The sequence below is a fragment of the Arvicola amphibius genome, chromosome 9 (assembly GCF_903992535.2).
Source record: "Arvicola amphibius chromosome 9, mArvAmp1.2, whole genome shotgun sequence".
In the NCBI taxonomy this organism is placed as follows: domain Eukaryota; kingdom Metazoa; phylum Chordata; class Mammalia; order Rodentia; family Cricetidae; genus Arvicola; species Arvicola amphibius.
In genome coordinates, this window is record NC_052055.2 from 58,492,171 (window position 1) to 58,514,957 (window position 22,787).

Consider the following 22,787-nt stretch of genomic DNA (forward strand, 5'->3'; position numbering starts at 1 on the left):
AGACAGTAAAACTCATGTAAAAGAGGATTACTAAAGGCAGAAAGGTTTAAACGGTGATGGCTTTGAGGGGAGAGAGAGAATATAGGGGCGAGGAAGATGGCCAACCAAAAAGGAACCTACTATTTTAGAAACTAAAAAATATGATAATAATGGTTGGAGTGGAGATACCCTATATAAGTAGGTAATGCTGCTCCCAGAAGCTATAGGATTTTTGTTTGACTTTGTTTTTAATTTTTATTTTATGTGCATGGTGTTTTGCCTACACGTATGTCAGTGCACATGTGCATGCCTGGGGCTGTGGAGGACAGAACTGGAGTAACGGATGCTTGTGAGCTGCCATGTGGGAGCTGGGAATCAGAACCAGGACCTCCACAAGAGCAGCACGTGTATTTAACTGCTGAGCCATCTCTCTACCCCCAAGAAAACATAGATTTTAAAACGAAAATCCCAGTGCTAGCACAGGATCTCTCCCTAGAAATAATGGTCAGGAAGTTCCTAGAAGCACCCAAAACAATACAGCTATAAGCACCGGCCTTGGTTCCCACGAGAATTAGATGGTAAGACCCTATTGAAGTTATCACACACTTTGGATGCAAGGAACAGAAAGCAAGCTAGAACCGAATGCAAGTTTCCTTCTGGCTTGCTGCATTCACAGTTTTGGAAGGGGCTATGCACACCACTGGGGGAGACATGTCATCAAGTGTCTTATCAAGCTGTGGTACACTACCAACCTGCCAGGCAAGATATACCCACTTGTGTAACAGGGCAAGCCTATTTGGAAGCGGGGTCAGGGTGGGGTTTAACCAATCACTTTCTGATTGGGTTAATTCATGTCTGGTATTATAAACTTGAGCAAAAGCCTACGGCTGAGCTCTAGACGGAATACACCAGTGATGCTTTGCTAAGTGGACAAACTGCCACGGGCCGGCGCTGGTCAGTCTAGGTCAGAGAAGCGCCTTTTTACAGTGGGCAATGGTCAGTGCAGAGGCTTGTCGAGTGTAGGCCTCAGCCTAAACTGGACATCTGTATTGCACTCTCCAAAGTCCTGGGCAAGCTGTGGAAGAGGAGGAGGAAGAACGTAAGAGCCAGAGGACAGACAGCAGGGCTGTATCTTCTGGATATGACGTGGCTACTGCCATCATGGACACATAGCGGCTGTGGAGACCTACACACAAAAGGAAGGACATGGCACTTCTGAGATGACTCAGTGGGTGAAGGCACGTAACCTGAGCACCATCCCAGGACCTACATAGTGGAAGCAAAGACAGAACTCTCCAAAGCTGTCCTCCGTCCACCACAAGCATGTGATGGCACGCACATGCCCCTTCCCGGCACAATCAACCAAACAAAACCCAACAGATCAATCAATAAGATATAAAACAGGAGAGGAACTGTTGGGGAGAAGTAGAGGGTCAGTGGGAGCCTGGGGATAAGGGTAAGTGAAGGCAATGGGGATGGACGTGATGACGACACACTGTATACAGGTATATAACTGCAAAAATGTTTTAATTATGACATCTCTTTAGTTTTAGTATCTGCAGATGAAAACCAAGCATAACATTTGTATTCCTAGGATTTTACTGGAAGGAGATAATATATCTTAAATATCAGGCAGACTTAAGTACTGCGCAGAAGATTTTCAGTATAATGTATTAGCATTGGCTCTTATGAAGCCTCTGAACAACTGGGGAAAGCATGGTACACTGAAATGCAGAGGATTCTCTTCTGGAATCTCTCCGAGCTGTAGAACATACAAAGTGCACCCTTGACATCACTCAGTTCCCACCTGCCAGCTGCTGGTTGGGTTTTCTTGCCCTAGTAACTCCCAAAGAAGTTATAACCTTTGTCCAGAAGAGGTGAGATCAGAAACAAGTCAACACTTCCGTGTTTGAATAGGGGAAAATACAGATTAAAGAACTGTTGTCTTAACAACTGCAGGGCAGAACTGGTCTGGAGAATGTATTCGTCAGAACTGCCTTCTACAGCCTCAGCAGCAGCAGAATGTGCTGTGCTGGACCAAACACTCCGGAAGCTTCTGAACGCAAAGCAGATGACAGATGACCTTCCAGGACGCCACTCCTTCCCCAAGGCAGCGCTCTGTCCTGCCAGCGAAAACCTTTTCTGAAAATAATACAGTTTTGGTTTCGGTGATTTAATTCCCATGTTGGAAGGCAGCATCACACACAGTAACACTGAGGAACCTTGGCACGAGAGATGGCTGTATTCAAGTACAATTACTGGTTTGACCATTTAAAGCTTGTTTTTTTCTCAAACTTCGATTTCTTATTCATAACAGTGGGGTTGGTTAATATGATGAGGAGAAATGACATTCAGACAGAATGAGCCAATAGTGAATGTGAGAGCTTTAAAAATGTCTCCTTTCTAGAATGGTCAAAGTACTCGGGTGATTGCAACCTGCATGTACCAAATGACACATTGACACATGTGTGTATCTGCTTCTCAGCTCCTAGCTGACAACAAACATCATCAGCATTCCCTCTAGTGAGAGAAAGGCATGGGAGCGACATGCAGCTCAGCTGCACATCAAGTCGGGACACCACCGCAGCTGCCCATCAAGACGGGACACCACCGCAGCTGCCCATCAAGACGGGACACCACCGCAGCTGCCCATCAAGACGGGACACCACCGCAGCTGCCCATCAAGCCGGGACACCACCGCAGCTGTCCATCAAGACGGGACACCACCGCAGCTGTCCATCAAGCCAAACTTGGGAAATGTTGACCAACACTTCAAGACAACATTTGGGAAAATTATGCTCCCAGTGTGGGTGTGAATATAAATGTTGTCAGTTCCTTTACAGTGAACAATTATGGATAAAAGAGGAAAAAATAAACAAAGTATGTTCTCAAAGCTGTTCACAAAAAAGGAACACAGAACCAGATGCAGTAGTGCAAGTCGATAATCCCAACTATTTTAAAGGCTGGGGCAGGAATGTTTGAGACTTGCTTGGGTGACAATAATAAGATAATATGTAAACTACACACACCACCTCCACCACCTCCACCTCCACCACCACCTCCACCTCCACCACCACCACCACCACCACCACCACCATGGCTACCACTGCCACCACCACCACCACCACCACTACCTCCACTGCTGCCACCACCACCACCACCACCACCACCTCCACCGCCTCCACCGCCACCACCAGCACTCCTAGACATTCATATATCAGGGTCTGGCTAGGTAGCTCTCTGGCTGACCTCAAACTCACAATCCTCCTGCTTCAGTTCTCCAAGTGCTGGGATTACAAGCATTTGCCACCAGGCCTGAATATATTATTTGGAGAATTAGTGATGATAAAGTTTTTTAAAACTTTTTTAAAAGGTAATTCCCAAATTCAAGTTCATGGTTTTGATTACTTTTGTCCAAAATGAGAAGTCTAAGGTTAGGAGAAACACACCTTATATCAAACAGTGAGTGAACTGTACCTGAAGGATGGAGAGGGCGTCTCTCCAGACTGCTCCTCATCTACTGATTCTGCTGACAGCTACAAAATCACAGCACAGGCAAGGATATGGTTAAGGGCAATGCACGCCTCTGGCTCAGAGGCAGGAAACGACATCAGCTGGACTTGGGAATCACAGAATGGAAAGAATCTGAAAGTGAGGGCAGAAGGAGGAAGTGCATCTGAGGTGGGAAGGGCAGCATTAGTTAGTATCTGAGGAGGTGAGTTAGACTTTAGGCTCAAACGGAAAGTGCCACGCCAGGCTGGGAGAGCTGTGAAAAACCACGCTGAAGAACGTGGTCCTATCCCAACCGTGACAAAAATTAGTGAGTAGAGATGGTGTCTGACTGTCATATGAGTGACCTTTAAGGCATATATTAATTCCCTCAGCTTTCACACACATCTATAAAATAAGAGCTCTACCAGGCACTGCAGCCTGTGGTGCAGCACGGTTTCTCAGGAGGCAAACGGTATGTGAATACCATGTTCTAAATGACTATTTTAGCCAAGTATGGTGGTGCATACCTATTTTTCCAGTGCTGCAGATGCTGAGGCAGAAGGATCACTGCGAGTTCCAGGCCAGTCTGGGTTACAGAGTGAGACCCTGTCACGAAACAATCCAGCTTGTGCTAGGATAGAGCTAGCGCTCTGAGCTCGCATGAAGCCCTGGGATGTAGCTAGCACTCTGAGCTCACATGAAGCCCTGGGATCGCTCTCTGAGCGCACACGAAGCCCTGGGATGTAGCTGGCACTCTGAGCGCGCATGAAGCCCTGGGCTGTGGCTAGCGCTCCGAGTGCGCATGAAGCCCACCGTATCAGGGATCTTAGCTTTTATGAGCCTGCATTAAAGGTAGGCATTGTGTTTCAGCTATCCAGTCTTTCTGAGATGAGTCTCATTTTCAGACTTCCAGATATTATTCTACTGATATGTCACCTGTGAGCAAGAATTGCTGGGTCAGTGGATGGTTGCGTGTAAAGGTCAGAAAGATGTAAATATCAGATCACTAAGCCACCTCACCAGTCCTTATTCAAACCCTTAACATAAATGCAGATCGTATGAAAACAAAGACGACTTAGTAACTTGAAGCCAGGTGTGGTATTACAGACAAGCCCCTATGAACAGTGCAGAAGGGAGACAGGAGGATCATGAGTTTGAGAACAGCCTCGTCTAAGTTGTGAGATATTGTCCTTGCCCCCCAACATAATCCTATAAACAACAAACAAGAAACTTCTCTTACCATCTACAAAAGGCTCAGTCTTTTATTATTAGGAAAGATGACAGACAAGTCTATAGGCAAGTAGGGCTACCCGCAGCCCACAGCTGTTGGGAGGGCTCCACCAGCTGTCTGTAGGGATATGCACCTAGACAATAGGGCAATTGTAAGGACAACCAAATTCCCAGAGTCAGTGAGTACGAAGATGTTTGCATTAGGACAGTCACTTCAGGAACTTTCACCCCTTTTTATGGATACTGCATATAGAAAGGGGCTGTGAAACTGAGAAGCAATCTCACTGTGGAACTGCTAACCGGAGGAATAAGGATTCACTCTCTGAGCAGCTTGCACTAAGTGTTTATACTCAGTTACTGAGGCACACTTTACCATGCCGGGGATAAAATACAGAAGCAAACAAGCGCTCTCCACTCGGTCTTTCTTCCTTCTTCCTACACTGGGGGAACAAGTGTCTCTACCTAAAAGAGGCGGACTTTTTCTCCAGAGATTGAACCAGGGCCTTGAACACGTTAGACAAAGGCTCGCTCTACCTTTGAGTCACAGCAAAGCAGCTTCCAATCAAACAACTCATCTTCCACAACCTCCACCCACCTCTGTCCCTGCTTTTCTACCTAAGATGTGAGCCATTTCGGATAAGTTTGTTTCTATATCTATAATACATATCTGAACTCGTACATAGCTTTTTAAATTTTTTTTATCTGAACTTTGCCCTCTCACCCTGGCTTTGCTCCTGTGGCACAGCCCTCACCTATGTCACTTTGTCATCTTCCACCCATGACTCCAGCCTCGCTCTGGTCCCAGGCATTTCCTGATGATCAAAATGAAGACCACAGCCGAGTGCTGGTGGCACACACCTTTTATCCCAGCACTCAGGAGGCAGAGGCAGGTGAATCTCTGAGTCTGAGGCTAGCCTGGTCTACAAAGCAAGTCCCAGAACACTCAGGACTACACACTGTCTTGAAAAGAAAAAAAATACCGCCGGGCAGTGGTGGCGCACGCCTTTAATCCCAGCACTCGGGAGGCAGAGGCAGGCGAATCTCTGTGAGTTGAAGACCAGCCTGGTCTACAAGAGCTAGCTCCAGGACAGGCTTCAAAGCCACAGAGAAACCCTGTCTCGAAAAACCAAAAAAAAAAAAAAAATACCTTGTTTCAAAAACAAGCAAACAAAGTCATATCAGATGACTACCGATGTGCAAGTGTAAAAACTTCCTACCTCTGTCTGAGTGCCTCCTTAGTCCATAAACACAGAATTACAATCCAAAGTAAACTATCTTTTCTACCCTATGACCCTCAAATTGAGTTTATTAATTTTTCTCCAGTGGAACCAGAATATGAATTCTTGTTTATATCAAACTAATACACCAGGCTGGAAAGATGGCTCAGCGGTTAAGAGCACTGACTGCGCTTCCAGAGGTCCCAGGTTCAGTTCCCAGCACCCACATGGCAGCTCACAACTGTCTCTAACTCCTGTTCCAGAGGATCTGACAACCTCACACAATGCACATAAAATAAAGTTAAATAAATCATAAAAATTAAAAAAGCTAATATACCATGAAGGGCAGTATGGATGTATCAGAATATATACATATAAGTTTCTCAGTTTAAAAGAGGATTGCAGGCTCTTTGGTCTGTATCTTTCTTTTCTTTTCCAAAGCTACACAGGGTTTCTCTGTGTTGCTCTGGAGCCTGTCCTGGAACTAGCTCTTGTAGACCAGGCTGGCCTCGAACTCAGAGATCCGTCCGCCTCTGCCTCCCGAGATGCGCCACCACCGCCTGGTTATCTTTCTAATTATGGCAACTGTGTGCCAATTTCTTCACCTCTTCACTAGCGTAGTGACAGTGGGAAGAGGAAGACCGGTAAGGGACCAAGAGCAAGGCCATAGGCCGGAATCCAGATGTGTGAGTCTTATTTCTTACACTGGTTCCCCCTCCGTAAAATGTGGATAAAAGAACTGACCCATGGTTTCTAGAACAAAGAGCTCAGCACTAGGGAGGCAGAGGCAGGAGGTTCCCTGAGTTCGAGACCAGCCTGGCTTCCAGAGAGAATTTCAGGACAGCTAGGGCTACACACAGAAACCCTGTCTTGGAAAAAAATTTTTTAAAAAAAGGAATGCAACAAGTTACTAAACAACAAGTGTATATAACGCTACTCACCATCAAAAAATGCTATTTTAGATTTATTTCACTTATTTTCTTTTACATACAGACTTTGTACAAACTTTCCCTCACATTTTTAATAGTTTTTAAACTTTTGAGGAGAGCTTGACCTTTTTATGCAGCACAAGTCAGCTCCACTTGCAGCCTTCCGTCCTTGGCCTCCCGTGTGCTGGGTTCAAAGCAGTATGAAGCTTCTGGCACACCGACTCACATCTTCCTCCTTTCTTCCTTAAGATTTATTTATTTAATGTGCATTGGTGTTTTGCCTGTATGTTATGTCTGTGTGAGGGTGTCAGGTTCCCTGGAACTGGAGTTACAGACAGCCATGAGCTGCCTGCCATGTGGGTGCTGGGAACTGAAGCCAGGTCCTCTGGAAGAGCCGCCAGTGCTCTTAAGCACGGAGTCATCTCTCCAGGCCCCCAGCTCACACCTTGACCCCAGGATTTCTGAGACCGCTGTTCCCCTATGACAATGCCATTCTTCCTGGGGAAATGCGTCAGTTCCTGTCCTAGCTTCGAGGACACTTTTCTAGATTCCTTCCCAACACCTCAAGTCTGGGCTAGAAGGTTCCTTGCAGTACTAGCGATATAATCCAGGGCTCGGGCACACTGCAACGCTCTCTCCACTGGTCTCCTTCCCAGCCCAAGGAGGCTCTTCGGCTCTCAGATGACGAGATTAGTCCCCAACACTGATCACACTGTACACTTTGTTATTGTTTTGTTTAAATTACATTTTTTTAAAAAAAGACTTATTTTTGTGTTATAGTATAAGTGTCTTGCCTGCATGTGTGTATGTGTACCATATGTATGCAATGCCTGAGGAGGCCAGAAGAGGGCATCAGATTCCAAAGACTGGAGTTCTAGACCATTGTGAGCCACTGTGTAGGAGGTGGGGGAGAACTGGACAGGACACAGGACCAAACCCAGGCCCTCTGGAACACACAGAGCTATTAACCACTGAGCCTGCTCTCCAGCTTCTGGTTTGGTTTTCTTGAGACAGAGTCTCAGATAGTTTAGGCTGGCCTTGAACTTGCTATGTAGCCGAGGCTAAATGAATTCCCGAATCCCTGTCTCACCTCCCAAGTGCTAGAATTAGAGGTCCCTGAACGGGTTTTTGTTAATGAAGAAAAGGGTCCCAGGCTCTGAAGTCATTTGTTGAAGTCAGCTATTTGAATGGACTCGCTTCTTTTCAGGGAAAAGAAACAATGAAACATGCTGTTTCTTGCAAAGTAAATCTTCGCAAACTATGAGTAACCCGGGAATACAACAGCAAAGACGTGCAGCCTGAACTTAGAGTACAGTGTTCCAGTCAGTGCTGTTGACACAACTCAGGTGTTTTCTTACAAATGCTAATGAATAACTACGGCTCAACAACTAACAAAGCCAGGGTGTAACCCGAGAAGCCAAAAGGAATTAAGATGAGAAATAAAAGAGAAATTTTAATCTAGCAGGTCATAAACTTAAGAATACACATAAACTACCTAGGAAACTTGTTTAAAATACTGACTTCTCAGGTCTTTTCCCACGGTTCATCAAGTTAGAGGAGAAGCCAGAAAGAGCTTTAAACGGAACCTTGTGGTGATTCTAGCACCATTAAAGGCTCAGAATGAAAGGGCTGGAGAGGGATCGGACTCTAGGAAAAATGGGGGAGGGGCACCACAGAATGACTAATCGGGCAACACTCCAACGTTGTCAACTCTGAATTTTCTATTGTCATCCAGCAATCTGTCCTTTAACAGGACCCTGAGCCAGCATGGTGGCACTTGGGAGGCTGAGGAAGGAGCGCCAGCTCCTGATGCACAAACAGACAAAACAAAGCAACTGGAGAGCCACGTCATGTGAAACATCCCGGTGATTCCAGCTCTCAGGAGGCAGATCAGGCGTTTGAAGCCAGCTGGGGACATGGAGCAATCTATTAAAAGAAGTAGCCTTAAGTTCAGACACACTGAGTTTGTCTAATATGATGTGTATACCTAAAGACACCTATAACTTTCTTGCCTGGACAGCACAAAGTCACTGTGTAAATGAATGGATATGGATGATAAGATCAGGTTTAGTTTCATCTCATCTGGTTTGTCATTTAACTTAAAATGACTCTTCGGGAAGACACAAAAGTATCCAGGTGTGCTGACACACCTGTAGCTCAGACATTCTGGACAGGGAGGCAGGGGGGCTAGGACCTCAAGACCAGGCTTGGCTGTACAGCAAGGCTGGCATGGGCTGAGCGAGAGCCTATCTTAAAAGAAACCAAAGGGGCTGGAGAGACAGCCCAGTGGTTAGCAGATGCACTACCCTTGCGGAGGACCTGGGTTCTGTCACCAGCTCCTGTGTCAGGCAGCTTAGAAACTGCCTGCCTCTCCAGTGTGCTGTCAGTGTGCAGTACTTACACACAAACGCATGCACACACATAACTAAAAAAATACAAACTTGGGATTGGAATGATGGTTTTACAGGACCCTGATTCCATCCCCAGCACCCACGTGGCAGTTCACACTCATCTATTACTCTAGTCCCAGGGGACCGTACACCCTTTTCTAGCTTCTGGGGGCATTGTACAAATGTGGCACACAGACACAAACACAGGCGAAACACCCATACTCACAGAATACTTTAAATATATATATATATATATATATATACACACACACATATATACATATATATACACACACACACATATATATATATACACATATACATACACATTTTTTTAAAAAAGCTTTTTAATACAAAAAGAAAGCAAACTAGGGTCAGCAAGATTGCTCAGTGGGTGAAGAACTTGTCAGGTAAGTCTGAGGACCCGAGCTGGATCCCCAGAACCCCTGGTGGAAGGAGAGAACTGAGTGCTGAAAGTCGCCCTCTGACCTCAATGCGAACGACACTGGATACACACACTTACATGGATATCATTCAAACAAGTAATAAAATAAAATAAAAATGTAAGGTCATTCATTACACAGCTGTGTACACCTTTATTCTCAGCACCCACGATGCAGAGGCAGTGGATCTCTGTGAGTTTGAGGCCAGCCTGGTCTACAGAGTGAGTTCAGGTCATCCAGAGCTACACAGTAAGACACCACCTCAAAAAACAACACAAAACAACAACAACAACAACAACAACAAAAAGCAAAATGAATGGACAAATGCTTATTTTGTTTTGTTTTGTTTGAGACAGGGTTTCTCTGTGTAGCCCTGGCTGTCCTCTGAGCTCTGTAGACCAGGCTGGCCTTCCACTCCCAGAGATCCGCCTGTTGCCTCTGCCTCCCGAGTGCTGGGATTAAAGGTGTGCGCCACCACCACCCAGCCAAATATTCATTTTTTAAAAGGTGAGTGGTTCAGCAACAGAGCATGTAATCCGGCCTTGTCAGGCCTGGGGGCTCAATCCCCAGCACTTGGGGGAGGAAGGAATCGCAAGGGAAAGAAAAACACAGGGGAGGAGAAGTGAAAGGACAGACAACCCTTCTTGTCACCTGGGCAGTTCTGAAAGGGTTAACAACCAAACCTTAGGGGCTGGGGCTCTGGGGTTACAGCCCAGGGGTGTGAGCACTTGCCTAGTACAGAAGGCCCTGTGCTCAATCCCCAGCACTGCAAGATTAAACCAAAAAGTGACTTGGTGATTGGGTCTGTGTCTGTCTGGCACACTGCCAGGTCCAACTGGGCATGATGTGCTTCGTGGGCGAGTCACAGTGATAGAGCCCAGTGAGGGCTCCTACCAATGTGCCGTGCACTGTCTGGCCATTCACATTTTCCTAAGAACGCCCTTCAAACACTGTGCTCACAAGAACTGACCATCTAAATACCGACAGTAATGAGTATGACTGCTTTTATCCTCATACCACCGTTCTCCTGGCCCAGTTCTCAAGTTCTCAAATGCATTTTCATATTGTGTGAGCCAAACCCACATGAGCCTATGGTGCCAGAGATCACAAAGATTCACAAAACAGAAGCACAAGCCGTTCTCAAGAAGGACTTGGGGGCATGCCCTGTGGTTTGTCCGAAAGTCAGAATAACCTGCATTATAGCTGGAACAGACTCGAAATTACAATTTAAAAGTTAAATCAGGAAGACAACAGGCGTGGGCTCTACTCTTGCCTCTGCCACTAATTAGCAGAGTGACCCCAGAAAAACACCTGTCTGAGCCCTGCCCTCCCTCTTGTGTAAGATGAAGAGACTTACAATAGTCTAGTGTTTTTCTAACTCCAGGGCACAATTAGCAAGTTTCAAAATCAACTTTAGGAGTCACAACCTGCATGCTTTGCCCTTGTTTTTGTTTCTGCAGAGCTGAATACTGAACCCAGTGCATCCAGCGTGCTCTGTGTTCAGTGAGACGGGCAAGCTGGCTCGTCGAGGTAAAGCCTCGGCCCGTCGGTTTGCTCGAACAAGAAGGAACAGAAGGAAGTGGAAACAGAACAGCGTTTCATCATGCCATAGGTAAACATTCTTACAAACGCTTGCTGAGCTGGCCGTGTGCGTGAGAAGTGGGTAGGAAGAGCTGGGGCGCAGGCAAGCAACGGAACGTTGTGCCCTGCGTGTGGGAAGGACAATGGGACAGCAGCTTTGGAAAATCGCACCAGGTCCTCAGAGGATTAAATACAGAACTGAGTCGGCGACGCTTCCTTGTGTGTGTGTGCACATACAAACACACGAGAATCCATGTACACACGTATAGAAACATTCAAGATAATGTAAACATATGTCAAATTACCATGTCACCCATACCTAACAAACATGCAAAATTATGTCAGTTAAAGACAAAAGCAGGTGGCCTTTAGCGCCATCTTCCTTGAAGCTCCTGCGCCATGAGAGCGAAGCGGAGGAAGAAGCGAATGCACAGGCTGAAGCGCAAGAGAAGATGAGCAGAGACACAGGTGAGCTAGCCTGTCCACCCACGCAGGCCGAAGGAACAGAAGCAAGGAACGCTGGAGGCCGGGACGCTGTACAAGCTGTTGGACTGCTCGCAGAGACCACTTGAGAGACTTGACTGCCTTTGTTACAGCCAAATCAGTCCCGTTGCTCCTTTGCTTTGTCCTGTTCTCACGTGTGGCCAAGTGTAACTTGTGTACAATAAACTATTTTTTTCTGCTATCTCAAAAACAACAACAACAACAAAAAATCCAAAACCCCAAACAAACAAACAAACAACAAAGATAAAGCTGGTTGTGATGGTGCACACCTACAATTCCATCACTCAAGAGGCTGAGATAGCAGCATCATGAGCTAGAGGCTAGCCTGGGCTACATAGTGAAATCCTGTCTAAATCAATCAATCAATCAATCAATCAATCAATCAAATAATCAATCTACTGGCCAATCAAATTAAAAACAGGACATCCAGGACATACAGGACAGTTCCTAGCAATGTTTTTCACAATAATCAAAAAGTGGACATAATCCAAATGTGCACCTAGTAATCACTAGAAACAGAACGCGGTATATCCACGCAATGAAATAGCAAACGGTCATGAAAGGGGGTGAAGCCCTGATATACACTATAGCACAGACGGACTCCGGAAAACCCTTTACACAAAAACACATGGCGTATGATTCCATTAATAGGAAAGGTCCAAATAGCTAAGTCTCTGGAGCTGGAAATGGACCAGTGCTCGCCTCACGGGGGACAGACGAAACAGGACTGACGGCTTATGGATGGGATCTGGGGAGGTTGACAAAACAGAAAGCTGATCACGTGATAGGAAAACCACTGAGTGGGCACGTGAACAGATGAGCTACCTGCATAAATTATATCTTAATGAACTCTATAAAAACTATGGTTTTAGGACTGGGAGGTGGGCTGGTAGTAAAACCCATGATGATCATCACCAAACCCTGGGTTAAATCCCAGCACCGAAAATAAAATAAATTTATTGCTTGAAAGTTGCCAGGTAATCAACGACGACAGTGGTGCCCTCCCCTCAGGGTACGCACCACTACCCTCTCTCCACGGTTACCAGGAGGCAGGCCCATATGACGGGAACAGCAGCTGGTTCCCACTCTGACTCCAGTGTTTACCAGGCTCACGGCAACCTTCCCTCCATGTAAAGTAGAGAAGACAACCTGCCCAGAGAGTGGCCGAACACACAAGGAGAGAAACGCGGTGAAGGGACGAGCACACAGCCTGAGGTCTCCTGACATCTCTTTATACCACTGTCTAAGTCACATACAATAGACAATAGCTTAATTTCTATATAAGACCTGTGTCTGTCCTAAGACTCTAGTTAAAAATAATTCATACCAGGGACCAGGGAGGTAGCTCAGAGGTTAGAGCACTGACTGATCTAGAGGACCCAGGTTCGTGTCCCAGCACCACAGGTTGAATCACAACCATATGTAACTCTCGCTTCAGGGTATCCAACATGCTCTTCTGCCTCCGCTGGCACCGGCACACACTCAAGCACACACGCACACACCTGCACACACACACTTGCATACACACAATTCAAAGTAAATCTTTATTTAAAAAGTTGTATGAATAGCAGGCCGTAACCTGTAATCTCAACACTTAGGAAGCTGAGGCAGGATTACTGTAAGTTCCAGGCCAGCTAAGGCTACATAGTGAGACCCCGTCTCAAAAACAACAAAATAATAATAATAATAACTTTTATTATTACTATTATCATTACTCATAATCTGGGCACAGTGGCACACGTCAGTAAGCATAACACTCGGAAGACAAGGCAGGAAGATTACTAGTTTAGATCAGTATAGGTTATATAGCAAAACGTTGCCTAAAACATCTGGGAGCCAGAGAGACAGCTCCGTGCTTGAGAACTAAGTTGCTGTTCAGAGAACCTAAGTTCGAGTCCCAGCACCCACACTGGACCCCGCATGTATACGATACACATAGACTTACGCAAGCACACATACCACACACACACACACACACACACACACACAATTCAATAAGTAATTATTTTAAATAAAGAAATAAAATCCATTAGTGTTACATTTCCTCCTTTCACATATATACTTTTTGAGACAGGGTCTCACGTAGCCGAGGCTGGCTTCATGCTGTGTAGCCAAAGATAACCTTCTACGGTCCTCCCGCCCCCACCTCCTGAGTGCTGGGACTGAAATCATGTGCTCCACACTTCGCTGCATGCTACGGCATCAGAAGCCAAATTAAGGACCAGGGATGTTGGTTTCTGGGGAGAGACTGCCTGGCATTCGAAAGGCCCAATGTTCAATTCCCAATTCATTACTAAAAAAACCAAGAAGTTAAATTAAGCAGGAACCACCCTTTGAAGTGGTAAACGTGATAGTGAATTGTAAAAAGACTAAGTCCATAAAAATATCAATCTTCGTACATTTCTTATGCAATTAAAAGTCATACTTTTTGTGCGTGTTTGCGTGTGGATTTGTGTAAAAGGGTGAGGCCCACACTAGGCCTCCTTCTCTGCAGCTCATCTCACATTTCGAGACAAGGTCTCTTAGAGAGACTAGAGCTCACTGATTGGCTGGACTTGAGGTCTGAAGATCTGTGTCTCCCCTGAGCACTGGATGCCACATGAAAGTCACCACACCCAGCTTTGATGCGGACACTGTTGATGATACTCGGGTCATCACATTTATGCAGCAGGCACTTTGCTAAGTGAGCCATGTGTACTGGAGAGGAACAACCATGAGGGTCTTACTCTGTGGCCCACGCTGGCCTTTGCCTCCTGAGTGTTAAGATTACAGACATACTTCACCACCTTGCCAAGCTCAACATAAAAGGGTTTTTTGTTGTTGTTGTTGTTGATGTTTGGTTTTTTGAGACAGGGTCTCACTTGGCTGGCCTGGAACTCACTATGTAGACCAGGTTAGTCTCAAACTCACAGAGATCCCCCTGCCCCTGCCTCCTGAGTGCTGGGATTAAAGGTGTGCAACACCACCACTGTTTTTAAGCTTTAATTAGATCAATAGTTCAGCATCAAAGGTGGAGCCCATCAGCACCATTTCCCGCTCCACGCCTCTGCCTTACCATCCTCTTCTCTGTTTGTTTTACGGGACAGGGTTTCTTTGTGTAGCCCTGGCTGCCCCTCTCTGTCTCTCTGTGTGTGTTTGATGGGTGTGCCTATGCTATGGCACACATCTGAAGGCTCTCCCTCTCCGTCTCCCCCTCCCTCCTTCCCTCCCTCCCCCCCCCTCTCTCTCTGTGTGTGTGTGTGTGTGTGTGTGTGTGTGTGTGTATGTTTGATGGGCTTGCCTATGCTATGGCACACATCTGGAGGCCAACTTTTGGGAATGGGTTTTTCTCCTTCCCTCACGAATCCTGATGCTCAAATTCAGATCATCCGGCTTGCAGAGCACGTGCTCTTACTAGCTGAGCCATCTCACTGGCATTTATTTTTTAAATGTCATTTATAAATTGTTTATTATCTCTACAACTTAATTACGCCTTTAAGCTGCATGAGGCCTGTCCAAATATCACATGTAGCTCCTCATACAATTGAACTGTCTCTCCTGGCAGCTGTCCTTTCCTGGTGTCTGATTCTTATCCAGGCCTCATTAATATTCTTTGCGAGCAGACATGGTGCTTGACCGTACAGATGAGAACCTTGTCTCTGAAGACGTCTCTGTTTGTAGAATACCCACATTTTACTGCTCATCAATATCCCCTCTTGTGCCCAGCCCAGTGAAAAGTCTGACTGGTGCTATGTGTCCTCCCAGCCTGAAGAGGTCACTGTTTGGGGCTGTGCTCCAGGCGCTCCAGGTACTTCAGGCACTCCACTTCCAGGCAGGCTAGCACTTCCCACTCAGGCAGGGGCCATCAAATATCGTTTGAACATCAGGATGAGCCTTAGAGGCTACATCTCTTTTTGAGACAGGCTATGTGATCTAGGCTAGCCTCAAACTCTTGTTTTGTTTTGTTTTCTTTGTTTTTTGAGTCAGGGTTTCTCTGTGTAGCCCTGGCTGTCCTAGAACTTGCTCTGTAGACCAGGCTGGCCTCAAATTTACAGAGATCCACCTGCCTCTGCCTCCTGAGTGCTGGGATTAAGGGCGTGCACCACCATAACTGCCACTCCTGATTCTCCTCGGTCAGCCTCCCACGTACTGGGATTACAAACGTGCAAGGGTGCGGGGCTAACGCAGTCTCACACAGGAAGCCCAAACAGGACTCTGAGAAGGGTTCTCTGGGACTCCAGTGCAAAAGAGAGCTGGGATGTAGTCTTGGCTTGCTTCCAAAGTTATTAGCCAGAGCAGGGAGAAAGGCAGGAGGTTCTGGTCATCTACCTAGGAAGACCGTGTCTCTGCCAGGCCATGTAGCTTTGTAAGCTGAGGATCAGTTACCAAATGCTTGCCGAACACCTTTACCCATACTGGGTTATTATTCTACCTGATCTCATTCACGCAATGCTTATGACATCATGAAGAAGTATTCTCATCCAACAGAGGAAGAAATAGGTTCAGAGAAGTACAGCAATTTTCTCAGTGTCACAGAGTTTTAGAACCAGGGTCCTGCAGTTCCCTGGGATTCATATTGTGAAACAGAGGAACCGACCCCCACAAGTTGCCTTTCCCCAATAAATAAATAAATAAATACATAAAATTGGAATAGTAGAGCACGGCAGACCTCATAATTCTTGCCTGTCACCCCAGTATCAAGGGGCTGAGGCAAGAGGATTGCTGGAAGTTCTAGCCACCTGGGCTCTGGAGTGAGACCTTGGCTCAAAGCAACAGAAAAGTCAGAACCCAGGTTGAAAACAGCCTGACGGAGCCTAACTTCTAAGGGCTAATGACATGCTGAGACCACACCCCTGATGTCGCGGGTATTCTGAGAACCTTCTTCAAGGCTCTCAAGAAATGATAAAGGCCAGAATCCCCAGCCTGGTCTAAAGTGCTGTTCAGAGCTTCTGTCGGTTCAGGCTGATGTCTACTTCTGGGTGCCATTAAGAAAATTCCCTAAGCTTAGTCTCCTAAAGATTTTACTCATTGCTAAACTAAGTGTTTAATAAAAATGGCAGTGGGACTAGAGAGATGGCTCAGAGGTTAAGAGCTGGCTGCTCCTCCAGAGGTCCTGAGTTCAATTCCCAGCAACCACATGGTGGCTCGCAACCATCCGTAATGAGATCTGGCGCCCTCTTCTGGCCTGCAGGGATACATGCAGGCAGAACACTGTATACATATAGTAAGTAATAAAAATGGCAGCTGCATGGCAGTACAGACCAACTGAGGATGTAGCTGAGACGACCGAGTGCTTGCATGTCATCTCCTGAACAGACCACAGTTTCCAACACTAGCACTGCATACAACCAACACGGAGGCACATACTTGCAATCCCAGCACCGAAGGCTCAGAAATGTCAGAGGCCTTTGAGATGGCTCAGTGGGCAATGCTGAGGTGCTTGTGGCCTGATGACGCAAGCCTCGCAATTCCCAGAATCCATCTGAGGGTGGGGGGGAGAACTGACTTCACACAGAATCCATCTGAGGGTGGGAGGGGGAACTGATTTCACACAGAATCCATCTGAGGGTGGGGGGGAACTGACCACACAGAATCCATCTGAGGGTGGGGGAAGAACTGACTTCACACAGAATCCATCTGAGGGTGGGGGGGGGGACTGACCTCACAGAATCCATCTAAGGGTGGGGGGGGGAGAATTGACCTCACAGAATCCATCTGAGGGTGGGGGGGAACTGACCACACAGAATCCATCTGAGGGTGGGGGGGAACTGACCACACAGAATCCATCTGAGGGTCGGGGGAAACTGACCACACAGAATCCATCTGAGGGTGGCGGAAGAACTGACTTCACACAGAATCCATCTGAGGGGGGGGGGGACTGACCTCACAGAATCCATCTGAGGGTGGGGGGGGGGGGAGAATTGACCTCACAGAATCCATCTGAGGGTGGGGGGGAGCTGACCACACAGAATCCATCTGAGGGTGGGGGGAGAACTGACTTCACACAGAATCCATCTGAGGGTGGGGGGGGGGACTGACTTCACACAGAATCCATCTGAGGGTTGGGGGGGGAGAACTGACCTCACAGAATACATCTGAGGGTGGGGGGGAACTGACCACACAGAATCCATCTGAGGGTGGGGGAAGAACTGACTTCACACAGAATCCATCTGAGGGGGGGGGGACTGACTTCACACAGAATCCATCTGAGGGTGGGGGGAGAACTGACTTCACAAAGCCGTCCTCTGACCTCCACACACATGCTGTGGCCTTGCGAATGTGTGCCCCCCCATACACAAAATAAACAGAAGTTTAGGTCATCTAGCTATCCTCAGCTACATAGTGAGTTTGAGGCCAGCCTGGGCTACTTGAGAGCTTATCTCAAAACAACAAAAAATCTAAACAGGAACTCCCAGATGCCTAATACCTACTGAGCATTTTTTTAAAGGGCTATATAGCCCTGACTGTCCCAGAACTCATTATGTACCCTGGGCCAGCATGGAAGTCAAAGTTCTAATTCTCCAGCCTGTGCCTCCTGAGTGGTGAGATTCAGGCTCATACCAACATGCTTGGCCAGAGTTTTCTGTTTTGTTTTGTTTTTTCTTTTTAATTATTTAACTTTATTTTATGTGCGATGGTGTGAGGATTGTCAGATCTGGAACTTGAGTTACAGACAGTTGTGAGCTGCCATGTGGGTACTGGGAATCGAACCTGGGTCCTCTGGAAGTGCAGCCAGAGCTCTTGACCACTGAGCCATCTCTCCAGCCCCCTTACTAGACGCAGCTTCACCCTTTACCCTGGCTGTACCTGCGTTCACTGCATAACCCATAAGGGTCTTAACTTGTGATCTTCATCCTTTCTCGGGATTACAGGCACGTGAAGTTTTAATTTAATCCCACATATAAACCTAAGAAATTCTTACAGTAACACATGCAGAAATAATATTGTTGAAGTGGATTTAAGTTGCTGAGTAATATGCATAGGAAGAACGTGAGGCTCAGAGAGGTGAAGTCAAATTAACTCCAGGAGGCGGCGAGGCTGGAAACAAGATGGCCACCAGCACAAATACAACAGAAAAGTGGCCTTGGTATGTGGGTCCTACAGGGTCAACTTATCTCCGTTAAATCGTCAACAGAGGGTGGGGTCGGCATGTAGCCTAGTGATCGAGTTCTCTTGCACTTTAGAATCCCGAGGCAGGCTGGGCCAGACGGCTGGCTCAGCAGCTAAGGGCGCTTGCCTCCAAGCCCCACAACCTGAGTTCAAGCCCCGGAACCCACGTGGGAGGAGAGAATTCACTCCAACAGTTGTTCTCTGACTCCACATGTGTCCACACACATATACATGCGAGATAATTTAATGTAAAGAAAGTTTTAAAAAGGAAACCCAGTAACTGTGGTCATCTCCACATATCTTCTGCAGGCATAAACTGCTATTTACAGCCTTAAAACAATTTACTTTGGCCTAAAATTTGTAGGCCATAAAAGATCACCCAAGAGCCTTTCTAATCTGTCCTCTCTTTAAACTGAACAATTGCCAGCTTTATTATAAGCTTGCCTCCACCTCTATCCCAAATAACCTAATTTGTTTGTTATTCTGGCTCCTCCCTGCCTCTCCAGTTCTATTGATAATTAACTCAACGTCAGGGCAAACAACACTCAGTGGATGGTTTAGTGGTGTTTACTTGGGGAATATTATTTTAAGGTATGTGCTTTTGTTTATGCTGCATTTGTTCAACTCTGTGAAGCTGTGATTCTTTGCCTGTCTAAAATACCTGATGGTCTAATAAAGCTGAACGGCCAATAACAAGGCAGGAGCAAGGATAGGTGGGGCTGGCAGGCAGAGACGATAAATAGAAGAACTGAGGAAGAGGCGGAGCTAGGAGAGAAGAGGGGGAGGAGGCCCTCAGGAGCGGCCACCCAGCCAGCAAGGGCGTCAGAGTGAAAACCAGACGAACAGAAGAAAAGGAAAAAGCCCGGGAAAAGGTAGTCGGGATAATTTAAATTAGAAAAGCTGAAGAGAAACAAGATGAGCTAAGACAGATCATTCATAACTAAGAATAAGCTTCCGTGTCTGATTTCTTTGGAAGTTGGGTGGTGGGCCTCCAAGAGTCCAAAAGAGTAAAACATCACACAACAGGGCTTGTTTTTTTTAAACATATAGTAAGAGAAATTGCCAGAAAAATAGATATCAATAATTTCAAATTTAAGATGAAAATGGAAGGAAATGTAGCTGATTAGGATAAGAATGGAAGCCAGCGGTGGTGGTACACACCTCTAATCCTCTGTCTCCCGAGTGCTGGATTAAACTCCGATCCTCTTTTGTCTCTCTCTCAAGTCCTGGAGGTGCAGGACTGAGCTACATTTAGCATCAACATCAGCAGTTTTCTTTTTAAAGATTTATTTATTAGTTATGTATACAGTGTACACACACCTACCTGCATGTACCCCTGCTGTCCAGAAGAGGGCACCAGATCCTATTATTTTATTTTTTAAAAATTATTTATTTGTTTGTTTGTTTGTTTGTTTGTTTATTTATTTATTATGTATACAATATTCTGTCTGTGTGTATGCCTGTAGGCCAGAAGAGGGCACCAGACCCTATTACAGATGGTTGTGAGCCACCATGTGGTTGCTGGGAATTGAACTCAGGACCTCGGGAAGAATGGTCAGTGCTCTTAACCTCTGAGTCTCTAGCACCCTAATATCAATGTTTTAATTGAATTTTAATGTTTGTCTCTTAATGCAGGTAGGCACATCTTTCAGTTGACATGGGAAAGTCAACTTAATTGGGTCTCTGTTTTTATTTATTTAATTTTATTTTTTTCAAGACAGTATCTTTGTGTATCTCTGGCTGTCCCAGAACTCACTCTTTGGACCAGGCTGGCCTCGAACTCACAGAGCTCTGCCTGCCTCTACGACACAAGTGCTGGGATTAAAGGTGTGCACCACCACTGCCCGGCCATTGAAAAGTATTCCTAACCAGTCTCATTTCAAGACATAGAGTAAGCAGAAGGAACATAATTTCACTGTTCGTGGAGGGGTCTGGACAGAAAAGGCCTGCTGTCCTCCTTCCTACACCCCAGAGGACAGAAGCCTGCTGGTTACTGGGGTGTTTACCAGTCAGATTCCAGGTTTTAAACGGTAATGGGAGAGCCAGGTGGTAGTGGTGTATACCTTTAATCCTGGCATTCAGGAGGCAAAGGCGGGCAGATCTCCAAGTTTGAGGCCAGTAGTGTCTTCAGGAGATCCAGGACAGTCAGGGCTACACAGAAAAACCCTGTCTCAAAAACCGAAATGAACAGACAAAGGAGGAAATGAATGGGGAATGAGAGCCGAAAGAACCATGTTCTCTAGCGGTGCTCACTCTGCAAACAGACTCCCGTGTGGCAGCAAAGTGGGGGCTGGGTCCTGGGATCACCCTGGAAATCTGCACCCCGAGGGAACCAAACCCCAGCTGCCTCCATACCCAGACCTTTGTCCTACAGAAACCCTCAGAGATTGCTACCTGATGTGAACCCACATGGGGCTGCTCAGACTGTTGTCCACTGGAAAGATAACAGCACACCTTTCGGGGCTGCAGACCCAAACAAGACTTCGTTAAAACGAGAAGTCTTTCTTCAGTGCTCATTCACTCACTCGGCAAATATCTACCGAGCTCTCATAATCCACCGGGCAGGGTCTGAGGCTAAAAGTCAACAACGATCGATAGGCAAGGTCTCCCTTCTCGTAAAACGTCCATTCTGTTGGGGAATCGGAACAAATAAAGGATGTGATTGGTGCGGGAAAAGCACAAGAGGAACCGGGGTAGAGAGGGCAAGGGGGCAGTGGCTTCCGAGTGGCTAGGGAAAGTCTCCCAATGAATGACGTTTGACTGGAATGCAGAATGAGGGGGAGGATACAGGCAGCCAGCCAGGGGAAGAGATGATGAGAATGTTCCAGGCAAAGGAAAGAACAAATGCAAAGGCCCTGGGGCAGGAGTGAAATTGCTGGGGAGTGAGTGGAGAGTGTGAGAGGAGTGGCAGCCAGATCAAACACGGACTCACATGCAGTAGTAAAGGAATTTAATTGCTATATAACACTGTGGACGCAAGATGAGATATATTTCATATACTATGAGTATTTGATTGCTAGATGCATTATAGACACAGTGATACAGACTCCTGCGCATAGTGCTTGTAATCTTATAAGGAAGCAATAATCCAGCAAGTGTAAAGGCAAGCAATGAAATAAAAATACAATAAATGAAGGCTGGAGAGGGAGCCACTGATTCCAAAACTCAATACTAGAATATGCTTTTCCCGTATTTTAAAAGGTCACATCTAATTTGGGTTCCTAAGAAACAGGGGTTCATCAGGAATGGGGTGGGGGTTAGTTGGAGGCTGTGGGAACTGCCTGAGCAAAGGCTCGGAGGCAGGAAGGGAATCGGGCGGGTCCAGGAAACAGTGAATCACTTCTGCTGCGGTGCCAGGAGGGAGGGTAGTGTCGAGAGATAAGCCTGGAAAAATATGTTGGGGCATCTTGAAGGGCGCACACTGAAATTTAGAGCATTCCTTGTATACTGGCTCCCTGAAGCGTGTACACGGTTCCTCAGGCGTGGTTAAGTTTCATACTCCCAGCTCTGTCCCCAGAGAGGTCCGGGTGGCACTGGGCAGTCTACCTTCCCCCACACCCAGGCAGCTTGTGAGCGGGTAAGCCAGGGAACTGTACTTTGAAAATCCAAGCTCTTGACCTTTCTGTTTGCTGTTGTAACAGCTCTGCGAGTCCGAAAGTCTGAAGCCAGCTCCAAGGATTATTCAATGGTGTTGGCAAAAATCAATCAATCAATCAATCAATTAATCAATCATCTGTTAGGAAACTGATGAATGCCATGATCACTGCTGGGCTACACACTGGGGAGAATGGGATACACAGTAAGATCTTGTCTAAGGAAAACAAACTTGGGGGTGGAGAGATTGCTCAGTGGTTAGAGCGCATGTTGCTCTTGCGAGAGGACCAGAGTTCAGTTTCCAGCACCAACACTAGGCAGCTCTCAACTGTCTGGAAC

General features: G+C 46.5%; 1 protein-coding gene across 1 annotated transcript in view; it reads right to left on the reverse strand.

The window, feature by feature from the left end:
- The window catches only part of Lima1 (LIM domain and actin binding 1), a 105,119-nt gene that overhangs the window by 70,767 nt on the left and 11,565 nt on the right, over positions 1–22,787 (reverse strand). The window lies entirely within an intron of this gene.